The sequence below is a fragment of the Orcinus orca genome, chromosome 3 (assembly GCF_937001465.1).
Source record: "Orcinus orca chromosome 3, mOrcOrc1.1, whole genome shotgun sequence".
Lineage (NCBI taxonomy): Eukaryota > Metazoa > Chordata > Mammalia > Artiodactyla > Delphinidae > Orcinus > Orcinus orca.
In genome coordinates this window covers 16076558-16096485 of record NC_064561.1, presented here as the reverse complement: position 1 = coordinate 16096485, position 19928 = coordinate 16076558, and the positions used below count along the sequence as shown (strand labels likewise).

General features: G+C 42.1%; 1 long non-coding RNA gene across 2 annotated transcripts in view; it reads right to left on the bottom strand.

Annotated features, from left to right (window-relative positions):
• Nucleotides 1–19928, bottom strand: part of LOC117198193 (uncharacterized) — a 38130-nt gene that overhangs the window by 14673 nt on the left and 3529 nt on the right. The window contains exon 3 of one of the 2 annotated variants that reach the window (XR_007476681.1): nt 14130–18777. The exons of the other annotated variant lie outside the window; for it this stretch is intronic. This is a non-coding gene — a long non-coding RNA (uncharacterized LOC117198193). Of the gene's footprint in view, nt 1–14129; nt 18778–19928 lie in introns of those variants that run through there. 2 annotated transcript variants of the gene reach the window in all.

Here is a 19928-nt window from a genome sequence, read left to right as displayed (position 1 = left end):
TCCCAGCCTGGGTGCTGGAGAAGCCAGAAACCCAGACACAACAAGGGGTGCATACCAAAAAAGCCCTAAGAAAATCTGCTTATCTCTAGCAAGAGGACCAAGAAAAGACACCTTAACAAGATAAGACATTTTAGATGGTAATTGCTCAATCCCAGCCAGACACCATGGGAGAAAACATGCCCACCACACCCCTGCCATCAAGGTGGGACCCTTGACCTCCTCCTCACCCAGACATAGTGACACTCTCTTTCCCACTCACCAGGGTGGTGTGAGAGAAGGCCCTCGATGGGAAGCCAGGTGAACACCACCTTCCAGGGGTTACAGGCTCCTACCTCATCCTTCTGATGTTGGTGGAAGCCTGATGGGGAGCCATACACTGGCAGTAATAAAGCAGTGCCTCTCCTTCTCCACTGATCAGTATCAGAGGAGGCCCGCTAAAACAGACTTAAATGTAATACCCTACATTCATGGTACCAACACCCAGTAAAACCTCAACCTAAATGACAGAGACAATCAACAGATACTGACACCAAGATGACACATGTTGAATTTATCTGACAAGGAATTTAAAGAAGCCATCAGAAAAATGCTTCAACAAGCAATTACAAATGCACTTGAAATAAATGAAAATATAGAAATTCTCAGCAGAGAAACAGAAGATATAAAAAATAACCAGGGACTTCCCTGATGGTGCAGTGGTTAAGAATCCGCCTGCCAATGCAGGGGACACGGGTTTGATCCCTGGTCCAAGAAGCTCCCATGGAGCAACTAAGCCCGTGCGCCAAAACTACTGAGCTGAGCCTACTCTTTAGAGCCTGCAAGCCACAACTACTGAGCCCTCATGCCACAACAACTGAAGCCTGCATGCCTAGAGCTCGTGCTCCACAACAAGAGAAGCCACCTCAATGAGAAGCCTGCACACCTCAATGAAGAGTAGCCCCCGCTCGCCGCAACTAGAGAAAGACAACATGTGGCAATGAAGAACCAACACAGCCAAAAATAATTAATTAATTAATTAATTAATTAAGAAAAAGAATCACCAAATGGAAATTTTAGAACTAAAAATGCAATTTAAAAAACTCAATGGATGGGCTCAACCACAATTCTAAGTGAAAAGAATCAGTGAACTTGAAGATAGAATATTAGAAACCATCCAATCTGAACAACAGAAAGAAAACAGACTGTGAAAAAAATGAGCAGAACCAAGGAAACTGTGGGACTATAACAAAAGATCTATTTGTGTCATTGGGCTCCTGGAAGGAGAGGAGAAAGAGGGCAAAGCTGAGAAAAATTTCCCAAAGTTGGTAAACGACATAAACCTACAGATTTGAGAAGCTGAGCAAATCCCAAGCACGATCAACCCAAAGAAGGCACTCCAGGACACATCATAGTAAAACTTCTGAAAACATAAAGACAAGGAAAAAGTCTTGAAAACAGCAGGAGAAAAGTGAATCCTTACTGATAAGGGGAAAACCATTCTAATTATAATGTATTTCTCATCAGAAACAATGGATGCCAGGAGGGAGCAGCACAACATTTTTCAAGTGCTGAGAGAAAAGAATTGTCAACCCAGAATTCCATATCTAGCAAAAAAAAAAAAAAAATCCTTCAATAATTAAGGGGAAATAAAAACATTCTCAGAGAAAAGAAAATGAGAATTTGTCCCCAATAGACCTACCCTGAAAGGGTGGTTAAATCATGAAACAGAAAGGAAATGGTGAAAGAATGAATCATGGAACATTAAGAAAGAAGAAAGGGTGAAAATATGGATCCTATAATAGGATTTTCTCCCCTTCTTGAGTTTTCTAAATTGTGTTGATAGCTTAAACGAAAATTATAACATTGTTTGGTGTGGTTCTAAAAGTTTAGAGAGGAAATGTTTAAGACAGTTGTATTATAAATGAAGGATGTAAAGGGAAGTAAGTTTCTAGACTGTACTTGAATTGATAAAAACATCATATCACAGTCTACATCAGCAGACTATGATGTCGTATAAAATATAATACCTAAACCAACCATTTAAAAAGCTAGACAAAGAGATATACTCAAAAGCACAATGGAAAAACCAAAATGGAACTCTAAAAAAATTTTCAGGTAACCAATAGGAATGTATGAAAAAGAAAACAGAGAAACAGAGGAAACAAAGAGAAAACAAAAAATAAAATGGCAGACATAGCCACAACATATCAATAATTACACTAAATGGAAATGGCCTACTTTATTTTTAATAGCCAAAAATCCCAAACAACCAAAATATCCCTCAGTAGATGAATGGTTAAACAAACTTTAGTACAACCATTTATTGTAATACTTTAAAAAACTATTGATCCACACAACAACTTAAATGGAGCTCAAGGACAGTGAAAAAGCCAATTTCAAAGGTCACATGCTGTGTGATTCCATGTATGTAACATTCTTGAAATGACAAAGTTATAGAGCTAGAGAACAGCTCTTAGTGGTATGAGGGTAGGAGTTTGTGGGGAGGGGTAGATGGGACTATAAATAGGCCGCACAAGGGAGAGTTGTGGGGTAATGGAAGAGCTCTGTATCTTGATTGCAGCAGTAGTTGCATGAATCTACACAGGTAGATGAAATGGAAAACTACACACAAACATCATATCAATGCCAATTCCCTGCCTTTGATATTGTACTATAATTATGTAAAAATAACCATGGAGAGAAACAGAAAAAAAGGGCACACTTTATGTACTATTTTTGTGAATCTATGATTATTTTTAAATAAAAACATTTTTTAATTGGTAAGAGATTTGAACTGACACATCACCAGAGAGGATGTATAGAAGCCAAACTGGTCCATGAAAAGATACGCACTAGTATTAGCCATTGGGAAATGTACATGAAAACCACAGTGAACTGTCATTACACACCTATTAAAATGGCTAAAATAAAAAACAGTGACAATAAAATGCAAAATGCTAGCAAGAATGTGGAGCAACTGGAACTCATGCTGCTGGTGGAATGCAAAATAGTGCAGCCACTCTGGAAAACAGTTTGGCGATTTCTTATAAAGTCAAATATACACTTATCCCTGTTCCTAGGTATTTACTACCAAGAGAAATAAATCTTTGTTCACACAAAAATGTGTACAATTTACCCTAGATAAATGAAACACTAATGCTTATAGCAGTTGTATTCATGATTACCAAATACTGCAAAGGACCCAAATGTCCTTTGGGACAGGAGAACAGGCAAACAAACCATGGTGTCTCCATACAGTGGAATACTCCTCAGTGATAAAAAAGGAATGAACTATTGTAAATTTAACAACTTGGATGAAGCTCAAAAGCAATATGCTGAGTGAAAGAAGACAGTCTCAAAGGTTCACATACCATATGATTCCATTTATACGATATTCTCCAAATGACATTATGGAGATGGAGAAGACATCAGTGGTTGCAATGGGTTATGGGTGAAAGGACACACATAAGGAGTTGTTTGTGGTGATGGAGTAATCCCATATGATTGTGATGGTGGTTCTACACACGTGGTAAAATTTCATAAAAACACACGTGCATGTGCACACGCACACACACACACACACACACACACACAAAGTGAGTGCCTGTAAAACCTGGTAGAATGCAGAGAAGGTCTGCAGCCTAGGAAACTGAATTATGCCAATGTCAGTATCCTGGTTTTGATAATGATATATATCATTATATATTTATATAACAGATTATCACTAGAGGAAATTTGGTGAAGGGTACGTGAGAATCCTCTGTACTATTTCTGCAACTTCTGCTGGAACATGGGGGGTTTGCAGAGCGGACCCAGGGAGGGGACAGCTGTTGGCTGTGAAGAGACAGCCTGAAGGGACAAGGGTAAGGAGCTCCACAACTGGGAAAGTTTGCAGAAGAAGCCTGGGCCACCGTAGAAGCAAGGCACCATTGTTGCATGGTGTGCAAGGGGTGGGGCCACCATTGCAGCCCCCTTCCCCACCTGCCAGCCCCTCCCTCCACAGGCCCTAGGAGAGGAGCCCACCTGAGTGGGCTCGCCCACTCCTCAAGCCAAAGCCTCCTCCAGCAGCACAGGCCCAGGAAGGCCCAAGCATAGTCCCTGCCAAAACCTCCTTGGGCCATGCTGGTCCCAGTGACCCATACACAGCCCCCACCAAAGCCTCCTCCGGCCCGCCTCAGTGTCCACACCCATCAACACATCCACCGCTGCTGATCTGCTTGGGCACAGGCACTCTGGGGCAGCCTCAGGAGCAGACACTGGTGGGAGGAACACACACAGAGGTGGGGATGAAACCACAGCTGAGCCCCAGGGGCTGTGCAGCTAAGGAAGAAGAGCTGAAATCTCTCCTCATGGCTATATGAACCATGGAGTTACACCTCTGCTGATGGCTTCCTAAATTCAGTGCCAGTGGAACATCTGAACAGACAATGGATACTCATGCAGCTGAGACGGATCTGGCTTTAGCAGCAATGGGCTTTGTGGGCATGTACATGTGAGGGTTGGGCCAGGCCAGAGTCTGAGCTGCCTCCATAGTTCCCACAGCAGGTCCAGGTGCATGACTACTGCAGTCCTGGGACCAGACCTCAGGGGATCTGCACCAGTGGCCTGGTGAAAACAACACCTGAGAGTCACCAGGACCATTTGCCAGCATACCCACAGTTAAGGTGGGACCGAGAGCAGTGCCAACAACAGTGTGCTTTGTGAGCTCACATAACAGGCAAAAGGGGACACAACAGAGCACACTCACAGGTGAACAGCCCCAGACAAGGAATACTCAGAGGCTTCTCTCCCAGTGGGAGTGCTCCGATCCCACCCACCTCACACCACAGATCAGAAACACAGCTAAGAAACAGATCCCGGTGCCTCTACTTCAACAACTAGGAAACACACAATGCCCATGATAGGTCAGTAACAACCACAGAGCAAAGGGGAGGCCCCTCTCAATATCTACCTCACCCACCAGGGGTCAGAGGGGAGCCCCCACCAGAAGCAAGAGGAACTATGATCCTGCAGCCTGCAGAAAGGAAACCACAAACACAATAAGACAGACAAAATGAGAAGACAGAGAAATCTGCTGCAGATGAAGGAGCAAGATAAAAACCTACAAGAAGAACTAAATGAAGAGGAGACAGGCAATCTACCTGAAAAAGAATTCAGAATAATGATGGTAAGGATGATCCAAGATCTTGGAAAAAGAATGAAGGCACAGATTGAGAAGTTGCAAGAAGTGTTTAACAAAGACCTAGAAGAACTAAATAACAAACAAACAGAGATGAACAATACAATAACTGAAATGAAGAATACTCTAGAAGGAATCAATAGCAGAATAACTGAGGCAGAAGGATGGATAAGTGAGCTGGCAGATAGAATGGCGGAAATAACTGTCACAGAGCAGAATAAAGAAAAAAGAATGAAAAGAAATGAGGACAGACTCAGAGACCTCTGGGACAACATTAAATGCACCAACATCGAATTATAGGGGTCCCAGAAGAAGAAGAGAAAGAGAAAGGGCCTGAGAAAATATTTGAAGAGATTATATCAAAAACTTCCCGAACATGGGAAAGGAAATAATCAGCCAAGTCCTGGAAGAACAGAGAGTCCCATACAGAATAAAACCAAAGAGGAACACACTGAGATACATATTAATCAAACTAAAAAATTAAATACAAAGAAAAACTATTAAAAACAGCAAGGGAAAAGCAACAAATAACATAAAAGGGAATCCCCATAAAGTTATCAGCTGATTTTTCAGCAGAAACTCTGCTGAAACTCTGTCAGAAGGGAGTGGCAAGATATATTTCAAGTGATGAAAGGGAAAAACCTACAACCAAGAATACTCTACCCAGCAAGGATCTCATTCAGACTCAATGGAGAAATCAAAAGCTTTACAGACAAGCAAAAGCTAAAAGAATTCAGCACCACTAAACCAATGTTATAAAAAATGCTAGAGGAACTTCTCTAGGCAGGAAACACAAGAGAAGAGAATAAAAGAGGAAGTGAAGAAAGAATACCTACATAAACAAACCCAAAATAATTAAGAAAATGGTAATAGGAACATACATATTGATAATTACCTTAAATGTAAATGGATTAAATGCTCCAAACAAAAGACATGGACTGCTGAATGGACACAAAAGCAAGACCCATATATATGCTGTCTACAGGAGACCCACTTCAGACCTAGCGACACATACAGACTGAAAGTGAGGGGATGGAAAAAGATCTTCCATGCAAAGGGAAATCAAAAGAAAACTGGAGTAACAATACTCATTTCAGACAAAATAGACTTTACAATAAAGACTTCAAAGAGACAAGGAAGGTCAATACATAATGATCAAGGGATCAATCCAAGAAGAAGATATAACAGTTGTAAATATATATGCACCCAACATAGGAACACCTCAATATATAAGGCAAATGCTAACAGCCATCAAAGGGGAAATTGACAGTAACACAATAATAGTGGGGGACTTTAACATCCCACTTATACCAACAGAGAGATCATCCAGACAGAAAGTTAATAAGGAAACCCAAGCCTTAAATGACACATTAGACCACATAGACTTAATTAATATTTATAGGACATTCCATCCGAAAGCAGCAGAATACACTTTCTTCTCAAGTGCACATGGAACATTCTCAAGTATAGATCACATCTTGGATCACAAATCAAGCCTCGGTAAATTTAAGAAAACTGAAATCATATCAAGGATCTTTTCCAACCACAATGCTATGAGATTAGAAATCAATTACAGGGGGACTTCCCTGGTGGTGCTGTGGTTAAGAATCCACCTGCCAATGCAGGGGACATGGGTTTGAGCCCTGGTCCAGGAAGATCCCACATGCCACAGAGAAACTAAGCCCATGTGCCACAACTACTGAGCCTGCACTCTAGAGCCTGTGAACCACAACTATTGAGCCTTCATGTCACAACTACTGAAGCCTGTGCACCTAGAGCTCATTCTCCACAACAAGAGAAGCCACCACAATGAGAAGCCCGCACACCGCAACAAAGAGTAGCCCCCTCTCGCCACAACTAGAGAAAGCCCACGCATAGCAATGAAGACCAATGTAGCCAAAAATAAATAAATAAAATAAATAAGTTTTTAGAAAAAAGAAATCAATTACAGGAAAAAAATTGTAAAAAGCACAAACACATGGAGGCTAAACACTGTGCTACTAAACAACCAATGGATCACTGAAGAAATCAAAGAGGAAATTAAAAAAAAATCTAGAGACAAATGACAATGAAAACACGTTGATCCAAAATCTATGGAATGCAGGGACTTCCCTGGTGGAGCAGTGGTTAAGTATCACCTGCCAATGCAGGGGACACAGGTTCGATCCCTGGTCCAGGAAGATCCCACATACCGTGGAGGAACTAAGCCCATGCACCACAACTACTGAACCTGCGCTCCAGAGCCTGTGAACTCTATAGCCTGCACACCACAACACTGAGCCTTCAGGCTTCAACTACTGAAGCCTGCACTCCTAGAGCTCATGCTCTGCAACAAGGGAAGCCACCACAATGAGAAGCCCGTGCGTCACACTGAAGAGTAGCCTCTGCTCACCACAACTAGAGAAAGCCCGCATGTAGCAACAAAGACCTAAAGCAGCCCAAAAAATCAAATAAAATAATAATTTAAAAAATAAAAACAAAACCTATGGAATGCAGCAAAAGCAATTCTAAGAGGGAAGTTTATAGCAATACAATCTTACCTCAAGAAACAAGAAAAATCTCAAATAAACAACCTAGTCTTACACCCAAAACAACTAGACAAAGAAGAACAAACAAAACCCAAACTTAGTAGAAGGAAAAAAATAAAAACCAGAACAGAAACAAAAAATAGAGATGAAGAAAACATTAGCAAAGATCAATGAAACTAAAAGCTGGTTCTTTGAGAAGATAAAAAAAATTGATAAACATTTAGCCAGACTCATCAAGAAAAAAAGGGAGAGAACGCAAATCAATAAAATTAAAATGAAAAAGGAGAAGTTACAATGGACACCACAGAAATACAAAGGTTCATAAGAGGCTACTATAAGCAACTATAAACCAATAAAATGGACAACCTAGAAGAAATGGACAAATTCCTAGAAAGGTATAACCTTCCAATACTGAACCAGGAAGAAATAGAAAAAATGAACAGACCAATCAAAAGTACTGAAATTGAAACTGTGATTTAAAAACTCCCAACAAACAAAAGTCCAGGACTAGATGTCTTCACAGGAGATGTCTATCAAACATTTACAGAAGAGTTAACACCTATCCTTCTGAAACTCTTCCAAAAAATTGCAGAGGAAGGAACACTCTCAAGCTCATTCTATGAAGCCACCATCACCCTGCTACAAAAACCAGACAAAGATATCATGAGAAAAGAAAATTACAGGCCAATATCACTGATGAACATGCAAAAATTCTCAACAAAATACTAGCAAACTGAGTCCAACAACACATTAAAGGGATCGTATACCCTGATCAAGTGGGATTTATCCCAAGGATGCAAGGATTCTTCAATATACACAAATCAATCAATGTGATTCACCACATTAACAAACTGAAGAATAAAAGACATCTGATCATCTCAATAGATGCAGAAAAAGCTCTGGACAAAATTCAACACCGATTTATGATAAAAACTCTCCAGAAAGTCGGCTTAGAGGGAAATGACCTCAACATAATAAAGGCCATATACGACAAACCCACAGCTAACATCATACTCAATGGTGAAAAGCTGAAAGCATTTCCTCTAAGATGAGGAACAAGATGAGGATATCCACTCTTGTCACTTTTATTCAACATACTTTTGGAAGTCCTAGCCATGGCTATCAGAGAAGAAAAATAAATAAAAGGAATCCAAATTGGAAAAGAAGAAGTAAAACTGTCACAGCTTTCAGATGACATGATGCTATACATAAAAAATCCTAAAGATGCTACCAGAAAACTACTAGGGCTCATCAGTGAATTTGGTAAAGTTGCAGGATACAAAATTAATGCACAGAAATCTCTTGCCTTTCTATATACTAACAATGAAAGATCAGAAAGAGAAATTAAAGAAACAGTCCCATTTACCATATCATCAAAAAGAATAAAATACCTAGGAATAAACCTACCTAAGGAGGCAAAAGACCTTTACTCAGAAAACCATAAGATACTGATGAAAGAAATCAAAAATGACACAAACAGATGGAGAGATATAAATGTTCTTGGATTAGAAGAACCAATATACTCCCCAAAGCAATCTACAGATTCAGTGCAATCTCTATCAAATTACCAATGGCATTTTTCACAGAAGTAGAACAAAAAATTTTACAATCTGTATGAAAACACAAATGACCCCGAGTAGTCAAAGCAATCTTGAGAAAGAAAAACGGAGCTGGAGGAATTAGGTTCCCTTGTTCAGACGACACTACAAAGTGACAGTAATCAAAACAGTATGGTACCAGCACAAAAACAGAAATATAGACCAAATGAACAGGATAGGAAGCCCAGAGATAAACCTATGCACATATGGCCACCTAATCTATGACAAAGGAGGCAAGAATATACAATGGAGAAAAGACAGTCTCTTCAATAAGTAGTGCTGGGAACACTGGACAGCTACATGTAAAAGAATGAAATTAGAACACTCCCTAACACCATACCCAAAAATAAACTCAAAATGGATTAAAGACCTAAGTGTAAGGCCAGATACTGTAAAACTCTTAAAGAAAACATAAGCAGAACACTCTTTGACATAAATTGCAGCAATATCTTTTTCAATCCACCTCCTAGAGTAACAAAAATAAACAAATGGGACCTAATTAAACTTAAAAGCATTTGCACAGCAAAGGAAACCATAAAAAAGACAAAAAGACAACACTCAGAATGGGAAAAAATATTTGCAAACAAAGCAACTGATAAAGGATTAATCTCCAAATTATACAAACAGCCCATGCAGCTCAATATCAAAAAACAACAAACAACCCAATCGAAAAATGGGTGGAAGACTTAAATAGACATTTCTCCAAAGAAGACATACAGATGGCCATCAAACACATGCAAAGATGCTCAACATCACTAACTATTAAAGAAATGCAAATCAAAACTACAATGAGGTATCACCTCACACTGGTCAGAATGGCCATCTTCAAAAAATCTACAAACAACAAATATTGGAGAGGATGTAGAGAAATGGGTACCCTCCTATACGGTTCATGGGAATGCAAATTGGTACAGCCACTATGGAGAACAGTATGGACTTTCCGTAAAAAGCTAAAAATAGAGCTACCATATGATCCAGCAATTCCACTCCTGGGCATATATCTGGAGAAAACTATAATTCAAAAGGATGCATGGGGGCTTCCCTGGTGGCGCAGTTGCAGGGGACACGGGCTCGTGCCCCGGTCCGGGAAGATCCCACATGCTGCGGAGCGGCTGGGCCCGTGAGCCATGGCCGCTGAGCCTGCGCATCCGGAGCCTGTGCTCCGTGATGGGATACTGCAGCACTCTTTACAATAGCCAGGACATGGAAACAACCTAAATGTCCATCAACAGAGGAGTGGATAAAGAAGATGTGGTACATGTGTACTCAGCCATAAAAAGGAAAGAAATAATGCCATTTGCAGCAATACGGATGGATCTAGAGATTGACATACAGAGTGAAATAAGTCAGAAAGAGAAAAACAAATATCGTATAATATTGCTTATATGTGGAATCTAGAAAAATGGTACAGATGAACTTATTTGCAAAGCAGAAATGAAGTCACAGAGGTAGAGAACAAACTTATGGTTAGCAAGGGGAGAAGGGGATGGGATAAATTGGGAGACTGGGATTGACATATATACACTACTATATATAAAATAGATACCTAATTATTTTATACTGTGATAATGGGAGGAGGACCAGATCTGCCCTGGAGAGGAGTTTGGGACAGGAGGAGATTCAATCTCCTCCTTGAAGCATTTCCTGATAACCCAGACAGAAGGGCTCTCTCCCTCTTGGAGATTTGAAAACTCTGAAAGATTGTATCTTGTTCAATCTTTAAAAAAAGAAAAAAATCTTATGGGAAAATTGAAGAGCCAAGTGAGCCTCTTTCTGCATCCCCTTTGCACTAGAATCTGTCCCATAACTAAATAGTCATGAACAGTGGGATGTCCACCTACCCTGGGTGTGGGCAATAAGGGAGAATATTGTCTGTACAGAGTTTTAAAGCAAATAAAAGTTGGTCTACTTTTAATGATCACCATGTACCAGCAATTCTGAAAAATATCAGTGATAAAATGTTCCCCCATCCCCAAATATTTTGGTCTAAGTTCTAAATAATGACCATGGTTACTCCTAAATTTTAATAATATGTATGTAAGTTTCAAATTAGCACATTTTCAGTACTTCCCCTTTAAGAAACATTGCATCTACCTGAAAGTTAACTCAGAGGACTTCAAATTCAGCTATATGTGTTCACTTCAAGAGCAAATTCATAAATGTTCAGAATCACATGAGCTTGCTCTAGGCATAGTTTGTGTCTCCAACCCCTGTGGTACTATATATTTCTACATTTAAACAGTAGATTTTAAATAAACAATAATACCACAGTGATTAGAGAGACAAGAAACAAAATGTGTGTTGTTTCATTTCTTTCATTCTATGCAACCATTTTGAATATTTATTTGTTTAAAATTTAAAACAGTGAAACAGAATACAAACTGTGAGATACAATTGTTTTCTCATGCATGAACTAAAGTTTATATCTGAACTGTTTTATTGATTAATATCTTTATAATTTATAATCTTTAAAGTGTTGTTTTAAAATTAAAGAATGGATCAAGAAAATAAAACTTTACATTAGCGAATAAAAAAAATAGATACCTAATGAGTACTTACTGTATAGCACAGGGAATTCTACTCAATGCTCTGTGGTGACCTAAATGGGAAGGGAACCTAAAAAAGAGTGGAGACATATATATATATATATATATATTTATTTATATATATGTCACTTTGCTGTACAGAAGAAACAAACACAACATTGTAAAGCAACTACGCTCCAATAAAAATTAACTAAAAAAAAAAAAAACTTCTAAAAAAAAAAAAAGCTACTAAGGGCTTCCCTGGTGGTGCAGTGGTTGAGCGTCCGCCTGCCGATGTAGGGGATACGGGTTCGTGCCCCGGTCTGGGAATATCCCACATGCCGCGGAGCGGCTGGGCCCGTGAGCCATGGCCGCTGAGCCTGCGCGTCCGGAGCCTGTGCTCCGCAACGGGAAAGGCCACAGCAGTGAGAGGCCCGTGTACTGCAAAAAAAAAAAAAAAAAAAAAAAAATTCTGTTCATCTAAAGACAATGTTGAGATAATAAAAATGCAAAGCATCAGACAGAGAGAAGAAATGTTCACAATATACATATGTGACAAAGGTCTTGCATCCAGCCTGTATAAATAACACCTACAAATCAAAAGTAAAAAGACAACATAATAAAACAGTGTGTTAAACACTCAAACAGATACTTCAAAGTAAGAAGATATACAAATGTGATTAGAAAAATGCAAAGTAAAACCACAGTGAGCTACCACTTCACACCCACTAGCAGAACAAAAATTTAAATGAATGAATAACATCAGGATTTTTGCTTCCATGGAGTAACAGGGAGTGGATTTACCTTCCTATCTAAAACAACAGCAACAAAGACTAAAAAAGAAAAGAAATGGGCAAAATACGTAAAACAACAGACAGTGAGTGTGAAAACAGTGCAAGACAGGGATCCCTAAAAGAGGGAAAGCAAGCAAGGTCAGCTCTACAATTGCTCAGTTGACTGTCTGGGGAGAGTCCACGTTGAGGTAGGGAGAAGGACCCAGAAGGAGCCTGGGGTCTTCCTGAGCTGAGGATATAGAGTCGGGAGTCTACGAATCCAGATTGGATTGAGTTCACAACACAGAGCACTGGAGAGGAGAGAGCTGCATGGAGAGTGTTCTTGAGAGTTGCAGAGGGCTCCCTCAAGTCATCCATGATGGCTGATCAGCACATACATGTGATGAAACTACTCAAAGCCAGAGGAGGGACCACCTGAAAGAATCAGAGAAATAATCTCCATAGCTCACACAGGTCAGCAACAGTTTATGTTCCCAACAGCCAGACTGGAAAAGCCTCATAATTCAGAGGACATCAAATGGAGTCATCAGAAGTACACTGCCTCAGTGCTAGGGAAAAGTTAGCCCTAGACTAAATCCTGCTCAGGTCCTGACAAACAAAGCTTTAAAGAAAGCCTCAGAAGAAGTGTTCAAGTAACTTAACTATATTCAGAATAAAGCTGAAGAATTTTTATAAGAAAACAAAAGTATCCAGCGAAATAAGCTAAAATTCACAATGTCTGACTCTCAATTGAAAATTACCAGACCTGCAAGTAAGTGGAAAAATGACCCATAACGAAGAGAAAAAGCAATCAAGCAATAGAAATAGACACAGGTGAGACAGATGAGAAAAAGAGTAGACAAGCACATCAACACAATGACTGTAGGGATTTCACATATTTGTGAAGGTAGAGGAAAAACTGAACAGGTTATGTAGAGACAAGGAACATAGGAGGGTAATCACACTTCTAAAGTTGAAGACTACAATATTTGAGATGACACATACACTGGATGGGATTGATGGCAGATCAGACATGGCAGAAAAGAATATTAGTGAACTAGAAGACATAGCATAGAAGAAAAGGCTGAAAATACGAACAGTGAATCAGTGAGTTGTGGGAGAACTTCAGGCAGACTAATACTTGTATAATTGGAGTCCCTGAAGTTAGGACACAGATTTATTTATTATTAGAATTGCCTTATACATTTGTGGAGGCAAAACAAATCCAAAACCCACAGAAATTTAGGAAGAGATCACAGGAAGCTTCAAACCATGGGCTCTTTGAAAAGATCACTCTAGCCAGACTTATAAGGAAAAAGAGAGAGAAATTAATAATACCAAGAATTAGAAAGGTTACATCTCTACAGGTACTACAGATATTAAAAATAAAAAATATTAACATCTATATGCCAATAAATTTAACAACTTCTATGAAATGAACAAATTCCTTAAAAGACAGACTATCAAAGCTCACTCAACAAGAAATAGATAACCAAAATAGCCCTACATTTATTATAGAAATTAAATGGATAGTTACAAACCTTCCTATAGAAAACTTTTCTTCCTGAGAACACTTTAGGCACAGAAGGCTTCATTGATGAATTCTACCAAACATTCAAGAAAGAAATAATAGCAATATTCCACAAATTCTTCTAGATAATTAGATTTGGGAACACTCATGAGTAGTCTATGAGACCAGCATTATCCTGATGGCGAAATCAGAAGAAGATATTATAAAAAAAAGAAAATATCAGACCAATATCCCTCATGTACATAAATGCGAAAATTCTTAATTAAGTTTTAGCATATCCAGTTGAACAATATATAAAGAGGACAATACATCATGACCAAGTGAGATTTACCCCAGAAACGCAAAGTTGGTTTGACATTTGAACATCAGTTAATATAACTCAGTAAAATAACAGACTGAAAAATAAAAACCATATAATTGTCTCAATAGATGCAGAAAAATCAATTGACAAATTATGACATTTGTATAAAAACTTTCAGCAAACTAGGAACACAAGGGAACTTCCACAACCTGATAAAGGACATCTCTGAAAAACCTACCATTAACATCATACTTAAATGAAACACTGTGGGCCTGTTCCCCATTATCAAGAACAAAGCAAGGATATCTACTCTGACCACTTTTATTCAAAATTGTCTTAGAGTTTCTAGCCAATGCAACAAGGCAAGCAAGAGCTGAAAGGCATCCGGAATTGAAAGGCAAAAGTAAAAATGTCTTTATTCACAAACAACACCATTGTCTATGGAGAAAATCCTACAGAATCTATGAAAAAACCACACTAGAACTAGCAAGTGAGTTTAGGAAGGATACAAGATCAATGTACTCAAAATCAATGGTATTTCTATGTACTAGCAACAAATAATGGAAATAGAAATTGAAAGAAACAATATCATTTAAAATAGCATCTATCTCCTAGACTAAGAGGAAAGAGCTGGTCTAGAGGGCAGGCGGAAGATTTAAGAGAGAGAAGAGCCTGAAGACAACGAGAACAAATGTCTGCTGAAACTTCTGGATGAACTGGGCTGGTGGAAATTTCATCCTCTGAGGCAGGAGAGATGGAAGCCCCACAGCAGGTCATATGGGGAACGCTGATGTCCTCGATTTCCCAGTACAACCCTCTGGACAACATGAGAGAGGAGGGATACCTATTGAGAGCAGGCAGAAGGAGCTGCACTGGTAGGGGGAGGTGGGGATGCTAGGTAGAAAGGCTCTGAAGAGCAGGGAGGTAGGGAAAAGGCCCACCAAGAGGCTGATGGCCTCGTAGGAAACATTTTGTCAAGTCTCATTGGAGCCAGAGAACAGCAAGAGGGGAAGGGAGTGGTCAGAGAAGACCTTGGACAGCCTCAGCGCCCCTCCCCTCCCTCCCATGATCACGCCTCACCTTTCCTGACCCACTGACCACGACCTGGAGGTGTGGGAAGGTAACACCCCAGCCTCGCTCAGCCCAGGGAGATGGCAGCCGATGGTGCATATTCTTCCCCCACCATCACTGATGGAGGCACCGAAGGTTATGCTGAAGGTTCAGTGCACCAAAGGAGAGGGCAATCGAGTGCAGAGGGAGTTGCAGGCTGTGAGCCTGGGCTACAGGGAGGCAGGAAAGATGCTGTGTAGGAGGCACCCAGTCCCTAACCCTAACCCTCTGAATGCCAGCCCCATGGATCTTGCGCTCAACTCCTCCAGGCCTCAGCTCTGACTCATGTCCTGAGGATGGTAACATGGCTTCTCAAATGGTTCTGGGACCAAGTGATCACCCAGCTTGCCTAATGCAGACCAGCCGGGACTGAGGTCACTGCCATTACCAGGAGGAGGATCATCTGTGCTCAAGACTTGGGAACGCCAAAGGCTGGGGAGGTGCTGAGGCTTGTTCCACCCACAGCTGTGCCCAGCTGGGCACTTACTGCAGGTGAGGGACCTAGGAGTGGCCCCAGGTGTCCCATCCGTGCCACCTCATTCAACATCTCCACATGGTGGCAGTATTGTCCTAGAAGCGGAATTTTGGCAGGTGGCCCGTCAAACACTAGTGGCACCACAGGGAGGCTGTCACAACAAAGCTTAGCACATTAGAATGGCTGGGATAGGACTTCCCTGGTGGCCCAGTGGTGAAGAATCCACCTGCCAATGCAGGGACATGGGTTCGAGCCCTGGTCCGGGAAGATCCCACATTCCACGAAGCAACTAAGCCCATGTGCCACAACTACTGAGCCTGAACTCTAAAGCCCGCGAGCCACAACTACTGAAGCCCACACACCCTAGAACCCGTGCTCCGCAACAAGAGAAGCCACCACAATGAGAAGCCCGCACACCGCAACGAAGAATAGCCCCCGCTCGCTGCAACTACAGAAAGCCCACGTGCAGCAACAGAGACCCAACGCAGACAATAAATAAATATAAAAATAAAAATAAATTTTAAAAAACAAAAGAATGGCTGGGATAATATAACACCCTCATCTTACAGGTGAGCGAGGCCTCAGAGTCAGGATTCTAGGCCCCACAGGAAGCCAAGATTCTGGGACAATTAATCTACAGATCCTAATTGTGATGAGAGTCTAGGATTCCAGAAATTCCACGATGTTGATTTTGAAATTCTTTTTTCTTATGGTTCTAAGACTCTATCTGTGGCTTCCTGCTTTGAGAATCAAGTGATGCCAAGATCTGACGGCTCTACTTATTCAGCTGCTCTGGGCCTCAGGATTCTATGACTGAGTGCTGCCAGCATTGAGAGAGTTCATTCATTCCTTTAAGCAGAATTCACCACGTGGCTACTTAGGAAGTTAGAAAACTCAGTAGCCCTACTTCCATGACTCTTGGATTCCACCCTCCCTTCGCTCCCCACACAGAGATCCACAATTCCCACAACATCAGGCCACCTCTGTCCATCTGAGGAGAGCAGGCTCAAGAATCATGCAGCCTGGGAATTCCCCGGCGGTCCAATGGTTAGGACTCGGCGCTTTCACCGAAGTGGCTCAGGTTCAATCCCTGGTGGGGGAACTTAGATCCCGCAAGCTGCATGGTGTGGCCAAAAAAAAAAAACCAAAAAGAATAATGCAACCTGGAACCAGAATAGGACCAGCCATGTCTCTTGCGCTCCAAGTCCTAAGTGGAGGGGATGGAAGGTTAGGGTGCTAACACAGAAAGACACATGAGGTAGGGCTGCACACTGGAGACTGGATTATGGGGGCTATTTGTCCCACAAGCCTTTGATGATAGCTTCCCATTCGACATCCAGAGGCTGGGTGCTTGGTGATCCAGGAGCAGATGTCCTGAAAGGCGTGAAGAATCCCTGGGGTATGAGATCTAGAAACCAGGGTGCATTCATCCTCACTCTCTGCTGCTCACCCTGAGCCTACTTTCTCTGTGCAAAGAGGGGGCTGACCTAAGGTTCCAGTCATTTCCATAAATCAGACCCTCTGATCAAAATCAAAATGGAACTCTCAGGGGAACTTAGAAGAGGTAACCATGTGAGGGGAGAACCAGCTATGGGATGGTATCTTGAGACAGATGGATTTGTTCTCAAAGGGACTTCCTCAAACCTCTGCAAATGCTCTCTCCAGGGACTCCAGAGGGCAGGTAACCCAGCCCAACAGGTACCTCACCCTTCATCCACAGGAGTCAGCTCAGAAAGATGAGCAGACACAGACCAAGTTTGCTCTCCTGTGGACACATGCCTCCCTGCATGCCCTCTCCATCCCAGCCATAAGCTTTTCAGGCTCCTGCCACACAGCCTTCAGAATTATGAGTCCCGCCACCAGTATTCAAATCTTGGAGGGACTTACTCTTGTGAGGAACACATTATCTCCAGATACACAAGTCTCAGAGAGACTGAGACCCCAATCCTTCCTTGACTCCCTCTGGGGACCCGGGGAGAGTTGTATCATAACCCTCACTGAGCCTCCTTGCCCAGAATGCAGAGACAGATGCTTCTAGGGGGTGCTGGGTGAGACCATGGCCCCACAGCACTGGGCAGAGTCCTGGGCACCCAGAGCATTTGGTATTATCACCATCTCAAAGAGCACTGGGGAAGTCATCTGATCCAACAGCCTGTCTTTACAAGGAGAACCTTCCAGAGAGACAAGAGGAGGCAAAAATTTCACCAGGGATCTGAACTGGAGAGGAGAGGCTCTTAGAACACTAACAAAACTACAGACTAAAATGGAAAGATGTGGACAATAGTAAGAGCCAATGAACACACAGCAGGATTAGACACAAGGTAGGACACATGAAGAGGAGCACCTGCAGCAAAGAAGGGGATGGGGGAGGCAGAAAAGCCAAGATGACCCATGCATCTCGGGCCCACCCAAGAATCATGGTTCCCAAACTTTGTGCCAAGGCACCCTGGGGTGCCACAGCAAATTCCCGGGGTACTGCAGGATATTTTAAATGTTCAAGGAACACGTGGTGATATGGTCCTCTCTGTAGGACAGACACCTACTGGATCCAGGCAGTTCTGTTTCAGCTTGGACGGTGGCACATTCCTTTGTGAAGCTGAGTTTCTGGCTTTTGCTGTGATTAAAAAACAAGTACCGGGCTTCCCTGGTGGTGCAGTTGTTGAGAGTCCATCTGCCGATGCAGGGGACACGGTTTCGTGCCCCGGTCCGGGAAGATCCCACATGCAGCGGAGCGGCTAGGCCCGTGAGCCATGGCCGCTGAGCCTGTGAGTCCAGAGCCTGTGCTCCACAACAGGAGAGGCCACAACAGTGAGAGGCCCGCGTACCGGAAAAAAAAAAACAAAAAAACAAAAACAAGTACCAAATGAAAACTGCTGAAGAACAGAAAGTAAGCTGTCCTCCCTGGGGCTGCAGGCACACACTTCCCATTGGTAAGTAACTGCAGTTATGTGACAATGAAACAAAAATAGTATTTTTTCTTTTAACTTATAAACATTTCTTTTCCCAAGAGCTACTAATTAATACATTATTTGGACCTAATTATTTGCTAAACAAAACTTTTAGGCATTTCTTTTGGCCTGGGGCACTGTGAAAAAAATGACAGAGCATGGACAGAAAGTCTGCCTCTGAGTACAAGCACCCCACCCCTGAAGAGCAGGTGTTCCAGGAACGACAGCCCCCCAGGCAGGTCAGGGAAGCTTCCAGAAGGGGCTTAGAACCACCGGCTCTTCTGACCCTAGACCTTCATCCTGCCTGCTTGTGGCCCCTCTGAGGTGACAGCTGCAGGGCTCCTCGGCTTCCAGCCACTGGCTACCCAGAGCCTTTCCGGCCTCCCCTCAACTTTTTAGAAAAGAAGGAAGTGAATGAATAATTAGGCAGTTAGTGTCTGAAAGTCTGGCTCCCTTCTCTCCAGCACAGGAAGGACCACTACCTAATACTTACCAGGCAGGGATTCAAATGCTACCACAGATGACAGTTCACTACCTCAGAAAGCAAAATGCCCTCTCATCTGGCCTCTTTCCTCCACACCAGGTCCTTGCCCTCCCTCCCCCATCTCCCAGCAGGGGCCTCCAAAGCTCCTGGGACCATACCTTCCTTCCCCTCCAGGACTATTCTGGAAGGAACACAGCCCCAAAGGGGCCTCTGGAAGACCTATGGTGAGGCAAAAAAAAAAAAAAAAAGATCTTTTCTCCAGGGGCATCCATAAATTCTTCAGAATGTTGAATTAGACCTGTGACCAAGGGTCCGTCATGGAAGCTCCCTCTGTGTGACAGCAGAGGGCGCTGCCAGGAAGGCATCCTCCCCTTCACCTTCAGGGAGGGAGCCCAGACTCCATGGCCAGGGTGAGCAGCTGCGTGGAGCAAAGGCATGCCACACCACCAGGTTGACTCTATCCTTAAGTCAGGTTGCAGAATTTCCAGCTGAACATC